Source organism: Lissotriton vulgaris, chromosome 10 (genome assembly GCF_964263255.1).
Source record: "Lissotriton vulgaris chromosome 10, aLisVul1.2, whole genome shotgun sequence".
NCBI lineage: Eukaryota > Metazoa > Chordata > Amphibia > Caudata > Salamandridae > Lissotriton > Lissotriton vulgaris.
Window position 1 is genome coordinate 219,461,243 of NC_141698.1, and position 15,732 is coordinate 219,476,974.

Sequence of the window (15,732 nt, forward strand, 5' to 3'; positions counted from 1 at the left end):
TGAGAACACTGCCTGCATTCAAAATGGCCCCTTGCCTCCCAGCACATGCCCAGGGCCTGCCTGTACCAGCACTCAAAATGGCCCCCACCCACATGGCCTGTCCCCATGAACACCCCAAAAAATCGAAAAACACAGAAAAATCAGCACAATCCCATGCCATCCATGCCCTCCATGATGTTAAAATTCAAGACACCCCACAGAAAGACTAGGCCCATGCACCACTCACTACCCCTGGTCAAAAGGCCCCAACAACAGCCCAAAAAATTGAAAAACACAGAAAAATCAGCACAATCCCATGCCATCCATGCCCTCCATGATGTTTAAATTCAAGACACCCCACAGAGAGACTAGGCCCATGCACCACTCACTACCCCTGGTCAAAAGGCCCCAACAACAGCCCAAAAAATTGAAAAACACAGAAAAATCAGCACAATCCCATGCCATCCATGCCCTCCATGATGTTTAAATTCAAGACACCCCACAGAAAGACTAGGCCCGTGCACCACTCACTACCCCTGGTCAAAAGGCCCCAACAGCCCAAAAAATCGAAAAACACAGAAAAATCAGCCCAATCCCATGCCATCCATGCCCTCCACGATGTTTAAATTCAAGACACCCCACAGAAAGACTAGGCCCATGCACGACTCACTACCCCTGGGCCTAATGTATGAAAGCTAGGCAAAATGGGTGCAGGCCTGAGAACACTGCCTGCATTCAAAATGGCCCCTTGCCTCCCAGCACATGCCCAGGGCCTGCCTGTACCAGCACTCAAAATGGCCCCCACCCACGTGGCCTGTCCCCATGAACACCCCAAAAAAATCGAAAAACACAGAAAAATCAGCACAATCCCATGCCATCCATGCCCTCCATGATGTTTAAATTCAAGACACCCCACAGAGAGACTAGGCCCATGCACCACTCACTACCCCTGGTCAAAAGGCCCCAACAACAGCCCAAAAAATCGAAAAACACCGAAAAATCAGCACAATCCCATGCCATCCATGCCCTCCATGATGTTTAAATTCAAGACACCCCACAGAAAGACTAGGCCCATGCACCACTCACTACACCTGGTCAAAAGGCCCCAACAACAGCCCAACAAATCGAAAAACACAGAAAAATCAGCACAATCCCATGCCATCCATGCCCTCCATGATGTTTAAATTCAAGACATCCCACAGAAAGACTAGGCCCATGCACCACTCACTACCCCTGGTCAAAAGGCCCCAACCACAGCCCAAAAAAAATCGAAAAACACAGCAAAATCAGCACAATCCCATGCCATCCATGCCCTCCATGATGTTTAAATTCAAGACACCCCACAGAAAGACTAGGCACATGCACGACTCACTACCCCTGGGCCTAATGTATGAAAGCTAGGCAAAATGGGTGCAGGCCTGAGAACACTGCTTGCATTCAAAATGGCCCTTTGCCTCCCAGCACATGCCCAGGACCTGCCTGTACCAGCACTCAAAATGGCCCACTCCCACATGGCCTGTCCCCATGAACACCCCAAAAAATCGAAAAACACAGAAAAATCAGCACAATCCCATGCTATCCATGCCCTCCATGATGTTTAAATTCAAGACACCCCACAGAAAGACTAGGCCCATGCACCACTCACTACCCCTGGTCAAAAGGCCAAACAACAGCCCAAAAAATCGAAAAACACAGAAAAATCAGCACAATCCCATGCCATCAATCTCCTCCATGATGTTTAAATTCAAGACATCCCACAGAAAGACTAGGCCCATGCACCACTCACTGCCCCTGGGCCTAATGTATGAAGGCTAGGCAAAATGGGTGCAGGCCTGAGAACACTGCCTGCATTCAAAATGGCCCCTTGCCTCCCAGCACATGCCCAGGGCCTGCCTGTACCAGCACTCAAAATGGCCCCCACCCACATGGCCTGTCCCCATGAACACCCCAAAAAATCGAAAAACACAGAAAAATCAGCACAATCCCATGCCATCCATGCCCTCCATGATGTTAAAATTCAAGACACCCCAAAGAGAGACTAGGCCCATTTACCACTCACTACCCCTGGTCAAAAAGGCCCCAACAACAGCCCAAAAAATCGAAAAACACAGAAAAATCAGCACAATCCCATGCCATCCATGCCCTCCATGATATTTAAATTCAAGACATCCCACAGAAAGACTAGGTCCATGCACCACTCACTACCCCTGGTCAAAAGGCCCCAACAACAGCCCAAAAAATCGAAAAACACAGAAAAATCAGCACAATCCCATGCCATCCATGCCCTCCATGATGTTTAAATTCAAGACACCCCACAGAAAGACTAGGCCCATGCACCACGCTCACTACCCCTGGTCAAAAGGCCCCAACAACAGCCCAACAAATCGAAAAACCCAGAAAAATCAGCACAATCCCATGCCATCCATGCCCTCCATGATGTTTAAATTCAAGACATCCCACAGAAAGACTAGGCCCATGCACCACTCACTACCCCTGGTCAAAAAGGCCCCAACAACAGCCCAAAAAATCGAAAAACACAGAAAAATCTGCACAATCCCCTGCCATCCATGCCCTCCATGATGTTTAAATTCAAGACACCCCACAGAGAGACTAGGCCCATGCACCACTCACTACCCCTGGTCAAAAGGCCCCAACAACAGCCCAAAAAATTGAAAAACACAGAAAAATCAGCACAATCCCATGCCATCCATGCCCTCCATGATGTTTAAATTCAAGACACCCCACAGAAAGACTAGGCCCGTGCACCACTCACTACCCCTGGTCAAAAGGCCCCAACAGCCCAAAAAATCGATAAACACAGAAAAATCAGCACAATCCCATGCCATCCATGCCCTCCATGATGTTTAAATTCAAGACACCCCACAGAAAGACTAGGCCCATGCACGACTCACTACCCCTGGGCCTAATGTATGAAAGCTATGCAAAATGGGTGCAGGCCTGAGAACACTGCCTGCATTCAAAATGGCCCCTTGCCTCCCAGCACATGCCCAGGGCCTGCCTGTACCAGCACTCAAAATGGCCCCCACCCACGTGGCCTGTCCCCATGAACACCCCAAAAAATCGAAAAACACAGAAAAATCAGCACAATCCCATGCTATCCATGCCCTCCATGATGTTTAAATTCAAGACACCCCACAGAAAGACTAGGCCCATGCACCACTCACTACCCCTGGTCAAAAGGCCAAACAACAGCCCAAAAAATCGAAAAACACAGAAAAATCAGCACAATCCCATGCCATCAATCTCCTCCATGATGTTTAAATTCAAGACATCCCACAGAAAGACTAGGCCCATGCACCACTCACTGCCCCTGGGCCTAATGTATGAAGGCTAGGCAAAATGGGTGCAGGCCTGAGAACACTGCCTGCATTCAAAATGGCACCTTGCCTCCCAGCACATGCCCAGGGCTTGCCTGTACCAGCACTCAAAATGGCCCCCACCCACATGGCCTGTCCCCATGAACACCCCAAAAAATCGAAAAACACAGAAAAATCAGCACAATCCCATGCCATCCATGCCCTCCATGATGTTTAAATTCAAGACACCCCAAAGAGAGACTAGGCCCATTTACCACTCACTACCCCTGGTCAAAAAGGCCCCAACAACAGCCCAAAAAATCGAAAAACACAGAAAAATCAGCACAATCCCATGCCATCCATGCCCTCCATGATGTTTAAATTCAAGACACCCCACAGAGAGACTAGGCCCATGCACCACTCACTACCCCTGGTCAAAAGGCCCCAACAACAGCCCAAAAAATTGAAAAACACAGAAAAATCAGCACAATCCCATGCCATCCATGCCCTCCATGATGTTTAAATTCAAGACACCCCACAGAAAGACTAGGCCCGTGCACCACTCACTACCCCTGGTCAAAAGGCCCCAACAGCCCAAAAAATTGAAAAACACAGAAAAATCAGCCCAATCCCATGCCATCCATGCCCTCCATGATGTTTAAATTCAAGACACCCCACAGAAAGACTAGGCCCATGCACGACTCACTACCCCTGGGCCTAATGTATGAAAGCTAGGCAAAATGGGTGCAGGCCTGAGAACACTGCCTGCATTCAAAATGGCCCCTTGCCTCCCAGCACATGCCCAGGGCCTGCCTGTACCAGCATTCAAAATGGCCCCCACCCACGTGGCCTGTCCCCATGAACACCCCAAAAAAATCGAAAAACACAGAAAAATCAGCACAATCCCATGCCATCCATGCCCTCCATGATGTTTAAATTCAAGACACCCCACAGAGAGACTAGGCCCATGCACCACTCACTACCCCTGGTCAAAAGGCCCCAACAACAGCCCAAAAAATCGAAAAACACCGAAAAATCAGCACAATCCCATGCCATCCATGCTCTCCATGATGTTTAAATTCAAGACATCCCACAGAAAGACTAGGCCCATGCACCACTCACTACCCCTGATCAAAAGGCCCCAACAGCCCAAAAAATCGAAAAACACAGAAAAATCAGCACAATCCCATGCCATCCATGCCCTCCATGATGTTTAAATTCAAGACATCCCACAGAAAGACTAGGCCCATGCACCACTCACTACCCCTGGGCCTAATGTATAAAAGCTAGGCAAAATGGGTGCAGGCCTGAGAACACTGCCTGCATTCAAAATGGCCCCTTGCCTCCCAGCACATGCCCAGGGCCTGCCTGTACCAGCACTCAAAATGGCCCCCACCCACATGGCCTGTCCCCATGAACACCCCAAAAAATCGAAAAACACAGAAAAATCAGCACAATCCCATGCCATCCATGCCCTCCATGATGTTAAAATTCAAGACACCCCACAGAAAGACTAGGCCCATGCACCACTCACTACCCCTGGTCAAAAGGCCCCAACAACAGCCCAAAAAATTGAAAAACACAGAAAAATCAGCACAATCCCATGCCATCCATGCCCTCCATGATGTTTAAATTCAAGACACCCCACAGAGAGACTAGGCCCATGCACCACTCACTACCCATGGTCAAAAGGCCCCAACAACAGCCCAAAAAATCGAAAAACACCGAAAAATCAGCACAATCCCATGCCATCCATGCTCTCCATGATGTTTAAATTCAAGACATCCCACAGAAAGACTAGGCCCATGCACCACTCACTACCCCTGATCAAAAGGCCCCAACAGCCCAAAAAATCGAAAAACACAGCACAATCAGCACAATCCCATGCCATCCATGCCCTCCATGATGTTTAAATTCAAGACATCCCACAGAAAGACTAGGCCCATGCACCACTCACTACCCCTGGGCCTAATGTATAAAAGCTAGGCAAAATGGGTGCAGGCCTGAGAACACTGCCTGCATTCAAAATGGCCCCTTGCCTCCCAGCACATGCCCAGGGCCTGCCTGTACCAGCACTCAAAATGGCCCCCACCCACATGGCCTGTCCCCATGAACACCCCAAAAAATCGAAAAACACAGAAAAATCAGCACAATCCCATGCCATCCATGCCCTCCATGATGTTAAAATTCAAGACACCCCACAGAAAGACTAGGCCCATGCACCACTCACTACCCCTGGTCAAAAGGCCCCAACAACAGCCCAAAAAATTGAAAAACACAGAAAAATCAGCACAATCCCATGCCATCCATGCCCTCCATGATGTTTAAATTCAAGACACCCCACAGAGAGACTAGGCCCATGCACCACTCACTACCCCTGGTCAAAAGGCCCCAACAACAGCCCAAAAAATTGAAAAACACAGAAAAATCAGCACAATCCCATGCCATCCATGCCCTCCATGATGTTTAAATTCAAGACACCCCACAGAAAGACTAGGCCCGTGCACCACTCACTACCCCTGGTCAAAAGGCCCCAACAGCCCAAAAAATCGAAAAACACAGAAAAATCAGCCCAATCCCATGCCATCCATGCCCTCCATGATGTTTAAATTCAAGACACCCCACAGAAAGACTAGGCCCATGCACGACTCACTACCCCTGGGCCTAATGTATGAAAGCTAGGCAAAATGGGTGCAGGCCTGAGAACACTGCCTGCATTCAAAATGGCCCCTTGCCTCCCAGCACATGCCCAGGGCCTGCCTGTACCAGCACTCAAAATGGCCCCCACCCACGTGGCCTGTCCCCATGAACACCCCAAAAAAATCGAAAAACACAGAAAAATCAGCACAATCCCATGCCATCCATGCCCTCCATGATGTTTAATTCAAGACACCCCACAGAGAGACTAGGCCCATGCACCACTCACTACCCCTGGTCAAAAGGCCCCAACAACAGCCCAAAAAATGGAAAAACGCTGAAAAATCAGCACAATCCCATGCCATCCATGCCCTCCATGATGTTTAAATTCAAGACACCCCACAGAAAGACTAGGCCCATGCACCACTCACTACACCTGGTCAAAAGGCCCCAACAACAGCCCAACAAATCGAAAAACACAGAAAAATCAGCACAATCCCATGCCATGCATGCCCTCCATGATGTTTAAATTCAAGACATCCCACAGAAAGACTAGGCCCATGCACCACTCACTACCCCTGGTCAAAAGGCCCCGACCACAGCCCAAAAAAAATCGAAAAACACAGAAAAATCAGCACAATCCCATGCCATCCATGCCCTCCATGATGTTTAAATTCAAGATCACCCCACAGAAAGACTAGGCCCATGCACCACTCACTACCCCTGGGCCTAATGTATGAAAGCTAGGCAAAATGGGGGCAGGCCTGAGAACTCTGCCTGCATTCAAAATGGCCCCTTGCCTCCCAGCACATGCCCAGGGCCTGCCTGTACCAGCACTCAAAATGGCCCCCACCCACATGGCCTATCCCCATGAACACCCCAAAAAAATCGAAAAACACAGCAAAATCAGCACAATCCCATGCCATCCATGCCCTCCATGATGTTTAAATTCAAGACACCCCACAGAAAGACTAGGCACATGCACGACTCACTACCCCTGGGCCTAATGTATGAAAGCTAGGCAAAATGGGTGCAGGCCTGAGAACACTGCTTGCATTCAAAATGGCCCTTTGCCTCCCAGCACATGCCCAGGACCTGCCTGTACCAGCACTCAAAATGGCCCCCACCCACATGGCCTGTCCCTATGAACACCCCAAAAAATCGAAAAACAAAGGAAAATCAGCACAATCCTATGCCATCCATGCCCTCCATGATGTTTAAATTCAAGACACCCCACAGAGAGACTAGGCCCATGCACCACTCACTACCCCTGGTCAAAAGGCCCCAACAACAGCCCAACAAATCGAAAAAACACAGAAAAATCAGCACAATCCCATGCCATCCATGCCCTCCATGATGTTTAAATTCAAGATCACCCCACAGAAAGACTAGGCCCATGCACCACTCACTACCCCTGGGCCTAATGTATGAAAGCTAGGCAAAATGGGGGCAGGCCTGAGAACTCTGCCTGCATTCAAAATGGCCCCTTGCCTCCCAGCACATGCCCAGGGCCTGCCTGTACCAGCACTCAAAATGGCCCCCACCCACATGGCCTATCCCCATGAACACCCCAAAAAAATCGAAAAACACAGCAAAATCAGCACAATCCCATGCCATCCATGCCCTCCATGATGTTTAAATTCAAGACACCCCACAGAAAGACTAGGCACATGCACGACTCACTACCCCTGGGCCTAATGTATGAAAGCTAGGCAAAATGGGTGCAGGCCTGAGAACACTGCTTGCATTCAAAATGGCCCTTTGCCTCCCAGCACATGCCCAGGACCTGCCTGTACCAGCACTCAAAATGGCCCACTCCCACATGGCCTGTCCCCATGAACACCCCAAAAAATCGAAAAACACAGAAAAATCAGCACAATCCCATGCTATCCATGCCCTCCATGATGTTTAAATTCAAGACACCCCACAGAAAGACTAGGCCCATGCACCACTCACTACCCCTGGTCAAAAGGCCAAACAACAGCCCAAAAAATCGAAAAACACAGAAAAATCAGCACAATCCCATGCCATCAATCTCCTCCATGATGTTTAAATTCAAGACATCCCACAGAAAGACTAGGCCCATGCACCACTCACTGCCCCTGGGCCTAATGTATGAAGGCTAGGCAAAATGGGTGCAGGCCTGAGAACACTGCCTGCATTCAAAATGGCCCCTTGCCTCCCAGCACATGCCCAGGGCCTGCCTGTACCAGCACTCAAAATGGCCCCCACCCACATGGCCTGTCCCCATGAACACCCCAAAAAATCGAAAAACACAGAAAAATCAGCACAATCCCATGCCATCCATGCCCTCCATGATGTTTAAATTCAAGACACCCCAAAGAGAGACTAGGCCCATTTACCACTCACTACCCCTGGTCAAAAAGGCCCCAACAACAGCCCAAAAAATCGAAAAACACAGAAACATCAGCACAATCCCATGCCATCCATGCCCTCCATGATGTTTAAATTCAAGACACCCCACAGAAAGACTAGGCCCATGCACCACGCTCACTACCCCAGTTCAAAAGGCCCCAACAACAGCCCAACAAATCGAAAAACCCAGAAAAATCAGCACAATCCCATGCCATCCATGCCCTCCATGATGTTTAAATTCAAGACATCCCACAGAAAGACTAGGCCCATGCACCACTCACTACCCCTGGTCAAAAGGCCCCAACAACAGCCCAAAAAATCGAAAAACACAGAAAAATCAGCACAATCCCATGCCATCCATGCCCTCCATGATGTTTAAATTCAAGACACCCCACAGAAAGACTAGGCCCATGCACCACGCTCACTACCCCTGGTCAAAAGGCCCCAACAACAGCCCAACAAATCGAAAAACCCAGAAAAATCAGCACAATCCCATGCCATTTATGCCCTCCATGATGTTTAAATTCAAGACATCCCACAGAAAGACTAGGCTCATGCACCACTCACTACCCCTGGTCAAAAGGCCCCAACAACAGCCCAAAAAATCGAAAAACACAGAAAAATCTTCACAATCCCCTGCCATCCATGCCCTCCATGATGTTTAAATTCAAGACACCCCACAGAGAGACTAGGCCCATGCACCACTCACTACCCCTGGTCAAAAGGCCCCAACAACAGCCCAAAAAATTGAAAAACACAGAAAAATCAGCCCAATCCCATGCCATCCATGCCCTCCATGATGTTTAAATTCAAGACACCCCACAGAAAGACTAGGCCCGTGCTCCACTCACTACCCCTGGTCAAAAGGCCCCAACAGCCCAAAAAATTGAAAAACACAGAAAAATCAGCACAATCCCATGCCATCCATGCCCTCCATGATGTTTAAATTCAAGACACCCCACAGAAAGACTAGGCCCATGCACCACTCACTGCCCCTGGGCCTAATGTATGAAGGCTAGGCAAAATGGGTGCAGGCCTGAGAACACTGCCTGCATTCAAAATGGCCCCTTGCCTCCCAGCACATGCCCAGGGCCTGCCTGTACCAGCACTCAAAATGGCCCCCACCCACATGGCCTGTCCCCATGAACACCCCAAAAAATCGAAAAACACAGAAAAATCAGCACAATCCCATGCCATCCATGCCCTCCATGATGTTTAAATTCAAGACACCCCAAAGAGAGACTAGGCCCATTTACCACTCACTACCCCTGGTCAAAAAGGCCCCAACAACAGCCCAAAAAATCGAAAAACACAGAAAAATCAGCACAATCCCATGCCATCCATGCCCTCCATGATGTTTAAATTCAAGACACCCCACAGAGAGACTAGGCCCATGCACCACTCACTACCCCTGGTCAAAAGGCCCCAACAACAGCCCAAAAAATTGAAAAACACAGAAAAATCAGCACAATCCCATGCCATCCATGCCCTCCATGATGTTTAAATTCAAGACACCCCACAGAAAGACTAGGCCCGTGCACCACTCACTACCCCTGGTCAAAAGGCCCCAACAGCCCAAAAAATCGAAAAACACAGAAAAATCAGCCCAATCCCATGCCATCCATGCCCTCCATGATGTTTAAATTCAAGACACCCCACAGAAAGACTAGGCCCATGCACGACTCACTACCCCTGGGCCTAATGTATGAAAGCTAGGCAAAATGGGTGCAGGCCTGAGAACACTGCCTGCATTCAAAATGGCCCCTTGCCTCCCAGCACATGCCCAGGGCCTGCCTGTACCAGCACTCAAAATGGCCCCCACCCACGTGGCCTGTCCCCATGAACACCCCAAAAAAATCGAAAAACACAGAAAAATCAGCACAATCCCATGCCATCCATGCCCTCCATGATGTTTAAATTCAAGACACCCCACAGAGAGACTAGGCCCATGCACCACTCACTACCCCTGGTCAAAAGGCCCCAACAACAGCCCAAAAAATCGAAAAACACCGAAAAATCAGCACAATCCCATGCCATCCATGCTCTCCATGATGTTTAAATTCAAGACATCCCACAGAAAGACTAGGCCCATGCACCACTCACTACCCCTGATCAAAAGGCCCCAACAGCCCAAAAAATCGAAAAACACAGAAAAATCAGCACAATCCCATGCCATCCATGCCCTCCATGATGTTTAAATTCAAGACATCCCACAGAAAGACTAGGCCCATGCACCACTCACTACCCCTGGGCCTAATGTATAAAAGCTAGGCAAAATGGGTGCAGGCCTGAGAACACTGCCTGCATTCAAAATGGCCCCTTGCCTCCCAGCACATGCCCAGGGCCTGCCTGTACCAGCACTCAAAATGGCCCCCACCCACATGGCCTGTCCCCATGAACACCCCAAAAAATCGAAAAACACAGAAAAATCAGCACAATCCCATGCCATCCATGCCCTCCATGATGTTAAAATTCAAGACACCCCACAGAAAGACTAGGCCCATGCACCACTCACTACCCCTGGTCAAAAGGCCCCAACAACAGCCCAAAAAATTGAAAAACACAGAAAAATCAGCACAATCCCATGCCATCCATGCCCTCCATGATGTTTAAATTCAAGACACCCCACAGACAGACTAGGCCCATGCACCACTCACTACCCCTGGTCAAAAGGCCCCAACAACAGCCCAAAAAATCGAAAAACACCGAAAAATCAGCACAATCCCATGCCATCCATGCTCTCCATGATGTTTAAATTCAAGACATCCCACAGAAAGACTAGGCCCATGCACCACTCACTACCCCTGATCAAAAGGCCCCAACAGCCCAAAAAATCGAAAAACACAGAACAATCAGCACAATCCCATGCCATCCATGCCCTCCATGATGTTTAAATTCAAGACATCCCACAGAAAGACTAGGCCCATGCACCACTCACTACCCCTGGGCCTAATGTATAAAAGCTAGGCAAAATGGGTGCAGGCCTGAGAACACTGCCTGCATTCAAAATGGCCCCTTGCCTCCCAGCACATGCCCAGGGCCTGCCTGTACCAGCACTCAAAATGGCCCCCACCCACATGGCCTGTCCCCATGAACACCCCAAAAAATCGAAAAACACAGAAAAATCAGCACAATCCCATGCCATCCATGCCCTCCATGATGTTAAAATTCAAGACACCCCAAAGAAAGACTAGGCCCATGCACCACTCACTACCCCTGGTCAAAAGGCCCCAACAACAGCCCAAAAAATTGAAAAACACAGAAAAATCAGCACAATCCCATGCCATCCATGCCCTCCATGATGTTTAAATTCAAGACACCCCACAGAAAGACTAGGCCCATGCACCACTCACTACATCTGGTCAAAAGGCCCCAACAGCAGCCCAACAAATCGAAAAACACAGAAAAATCAGATCAATCCCATGCCATCCATGCCCTCCATGATGTTTAAATTCAAGACATCCCACAGAAAGACTAGGCCCATGCACCACTCACTACCCCTGGTCACAAGGCCCCAACCACAGCCCAAACAAAATCGAAAAACACAGAAAAATCAGCACAATCCCATGCCATCCATGCCCTCCATGATGTTTAAATTCAAGACACCCCACAGAAAGACTAGGCCCATGCACCACTCACTACCCCTGGGCCTAATGTATGAAAGCTAGGCAAAATGGATGCAGGCCTGAGAACACTGCCTGCATTCAAAATGGCCCCTTGCCTCCCAGCACATGCCCAGGGCCTGCCTGTACCAGCACTCAAAATGGCCCCCATCTACATGGCCTGTCCCCATGAACACCCCAAAAAATCAAAAAACACAGAAAAATCATCACAATCCTATGCCATCCATGCCCTCCATGATGTTTAAATTCAAGACACCCCACAGAGAGACTAGGCCCATGCACCACTCACTACCCCTGGTCAAAAGGCCCCAACAACAGCCCAAAAAAGCGAAAAACACAGAAAAATCAGCACAATCCCATGCCATCCATGTTCTCCATGATGTTTAAATTCAAGAAATCCCACAGAAAGACTAGGCCCATGCACCACTCACTACCCCTGGTCAAAAGGCCCGACCAACAGCCCAAAAAATCGAAAAACACAGAAAAATCAGCACAATCCCATGCCATCCATGATGTTTAAATTCAAGACACCCCACAGAAAGACTAGGCCCATGCACCACTCACTACCCCTGGGCCTAATGTATAAAAGCTAGGCAAAATGGGTGCAGGCCTGAGAACACTGCCTGCATTCAAAATGGCCCCTTGCCTCCTAGCACATGCCCAGGGCCTGCCTGTACCAGCACTCAAAATGGCCCCCACCCACATGGCCTGTCCCCATGAACACCCCAAAAAATCGAAAAACACAGAAAAATCAGCACAATCCTATGCCATCCATGCCCTCCATGAAGTTTAAATTCAAGACACCCCACAGAAAGACTAGGCCCATGCACCACTCACTACCCCTGGGCATAATGTATGAAAGCTAGGCAAAATGGGTGCAGGCCTGAGAACACTGCCTGGATTCAAAATGGCCCCTTGCCTCCCAGCACATGCCCAGGGCCTGCCTGTACCAGCACTCAAAATGGCCCCCACCCACATGGCCTATCCCCATGACCACCCCAAAAAATCGAAAAACACAGAAAAATCAGCACAATCCCATGCCATCCATGCCCTCCATGATGTTTAAATTCAAGACACCCCACAGAGAGACTAGGCCCATGCACCACTCACTACCCCTGGTCAAAAGGCCCCAACAACAGCCCAAAAAATCGAAAAACACCGAAAAATCAGCACAATCCCATGCCATCCATGCTCTCCATGATGTTTAAATTCAAGACATCCCACAGAAAGACTAGGCCCATGCACCACTCACTACCCCTGATCAAAAGGCCCCAACAGCCCAAAAAATCGAAAAACACAGAACAATCAGCACAATCCCATGCCATCCATGCCCTCCATGATGTTTAAATTCAAGACATCCCACAGAAAGACTAGGCCCATGCACCACTCACTACCCCTGGGCCTAATGTATAAAAGCTAGGCAAAATGGGTGCAGGCCTGAGAACACTGCCTGCATTCAAAATGGCCCCTTGCCTCCCAGCACATGCCCAGGGCCTGCCTGTACCAGCACTCAAAATGGCCCCCACCCACATGGCCTGTCCCCATGAACACCCCAAAAAATCGAAAAACACAGAAAAATCAGCACAATCCCATGCCATCCATGCCCTCCACGATGTTAAAATTCAAGACACCCCACAGAAAGACTAGGCCCATGCACCACTCACTACCCCTGGTCAAAAGGCCCCAACAACAGCCCAAAAAATTGAAAAACACAGAAAAATCAGCACAATCCCATGCCATCCATGCCCTCCATGATGTTTAAATTCAAGACACCCCACGGAGAGACTAGGCCCATGCACCACTCACTACCCCTGGTCAAAAGGCCCCAACAACAGCCCAAAAAATTGAAAAACACAGAAAAATCAGCACAATCCCATGCCATCCATGCCCTCCATGATGTTTAAATTCAAGACACCCCACAGAAAGACTAGGCCCGTGCACCACTCACTACCCCTGGTCAAAAGGCCCCAACAGCCCAAAAAATCGAAAAACACAGAAAAATCAGCCCAATCCCATGCCATCCATGCCCTCCATGATGTTTAAATTCAAGACACCCCACAGAAAGACTAGGCCCATGCACGACTCACTACCCCTGGGCCTAATGTATGAAAGCTAGGCAAAATGGGTGCAGGCCTGAGAACACTGCCTGCATTCAAAATGGCCCCTTGCCTCCCAGCACATGCCCAGGGCCTGCCTGTACCAGCACTCAAAATGGCCCCCACCCACGTGGCCTGTCCCCATGAACACCCCAAAAAATCGAAAAACACAGAAAAATCAGCACAATCCCATGCCATCCATGCCCTCCATGATGTTTAAATTCAAGACACCCCACAGAAAGACTAGGCCCATGCACCACTCACTACACCTGGTCAAAAGGCCCCAACAACAGCCCAACAAATCGAAAAACACAGAAAAATCAGCACAATCCCATGCCATGCATGCCCTCCATGATGTTTAAATTCAAGACATCCCACAGAAAGACTAGGCCCATGCACCACTCACTACCCCTGGTCAAAAGGCCCCAACCACAGCCCAAAAAAAATCGAAAAACACAGAAAAATCAGCACAATCCCATGCCATCCATGCCCTCCATGATGTTTAAATTCAAGACACCCCACAGAAAGACTAGGCCCATGCACCACTCACTACCCCTGGGCCTATTGTATGAAAGCTAGGCAAAATGGGTGCAGGCCTGAGAACACTGCCTGCATTCAAAATGGCCCCTTGCCTCCCAGCAAATGCCCAGGGCCTGCCTGTACCAGCACTCAAAATGGCCCCCACCCACATGGCCTGTCCCTATGAACACCCCAAAAAATCGAAAAACAAAGGAAAATCTGCACAATCCTATGCCATCCATGCCCTCCATGATGTTTAAATTCAAGACACCCCACAGAGAGACTAGGCCCATGCACCACTCACTACCCCTGGTCAAAAGGCCCCAACAACAGCCCAACAAATCGAAAAAACACAGAAAAATCAGCACAATCCCATGCCATCCATGCCCTCCATGATGTTTAAATTCAAGATCACCCCACAGAAAGACTAGGCCCATGCACCACTCACTACCCCTGGGCCTAATGTATGAAAGCTAGGCAAAATGGGGGCAGGCCTGAGAACTCTGCCTGCATTCAAAATGGCCCCTTGCCTCCCAGCACATGCCCAGGGCCTGCCTGTACCAGCACTCAAAATGGCCCCCACCCACATGGCCTATCCCCATGAACACCCCAAAAAAATCGAAAAACACAGCAAAATCAGCACAATCCCATGCCATCCATGCCCTCCATGATGTTTAAATTCAAGACACCCCACAGAAAGACTAGGCACATGCACGACTCACTACCCCTGGGCCTAATGTATGAAAGCTAGGCAAAATGGGTGCAGGCCTGAGAACACTGCTTGCATTCAAAATGGCCCTTTGCCTCCCAGCACATGCCCAGGACCTGCCTGTACCAGCACTCAAAATGGCCCACTCCCACATGGCCTGTCCCCATGAACACCCCAAAAAATCGAAAAACACAGAAAAATCAGCACAATCCCATGCTATCCATGCCCTCCATGATGTTTAAATTCAAGACACCCCACAGAAAGACTAGGCCCATGCACCACTCACTACCCCTGGTCAAAAGGCCAAACAACAGCCCAAAAAATCGAAAAACACAGAAAAATCAGCACAATCCCATGCCATCAATCTCCTCCATGATGTTTAAATTCAAGACATCCCACAGAAAGACTAGGCCCATGCACCACTCACTGCCCCTGGGCCTAATGTATGAAGGCTAGGCAAAATGGGTGAAGGCCTG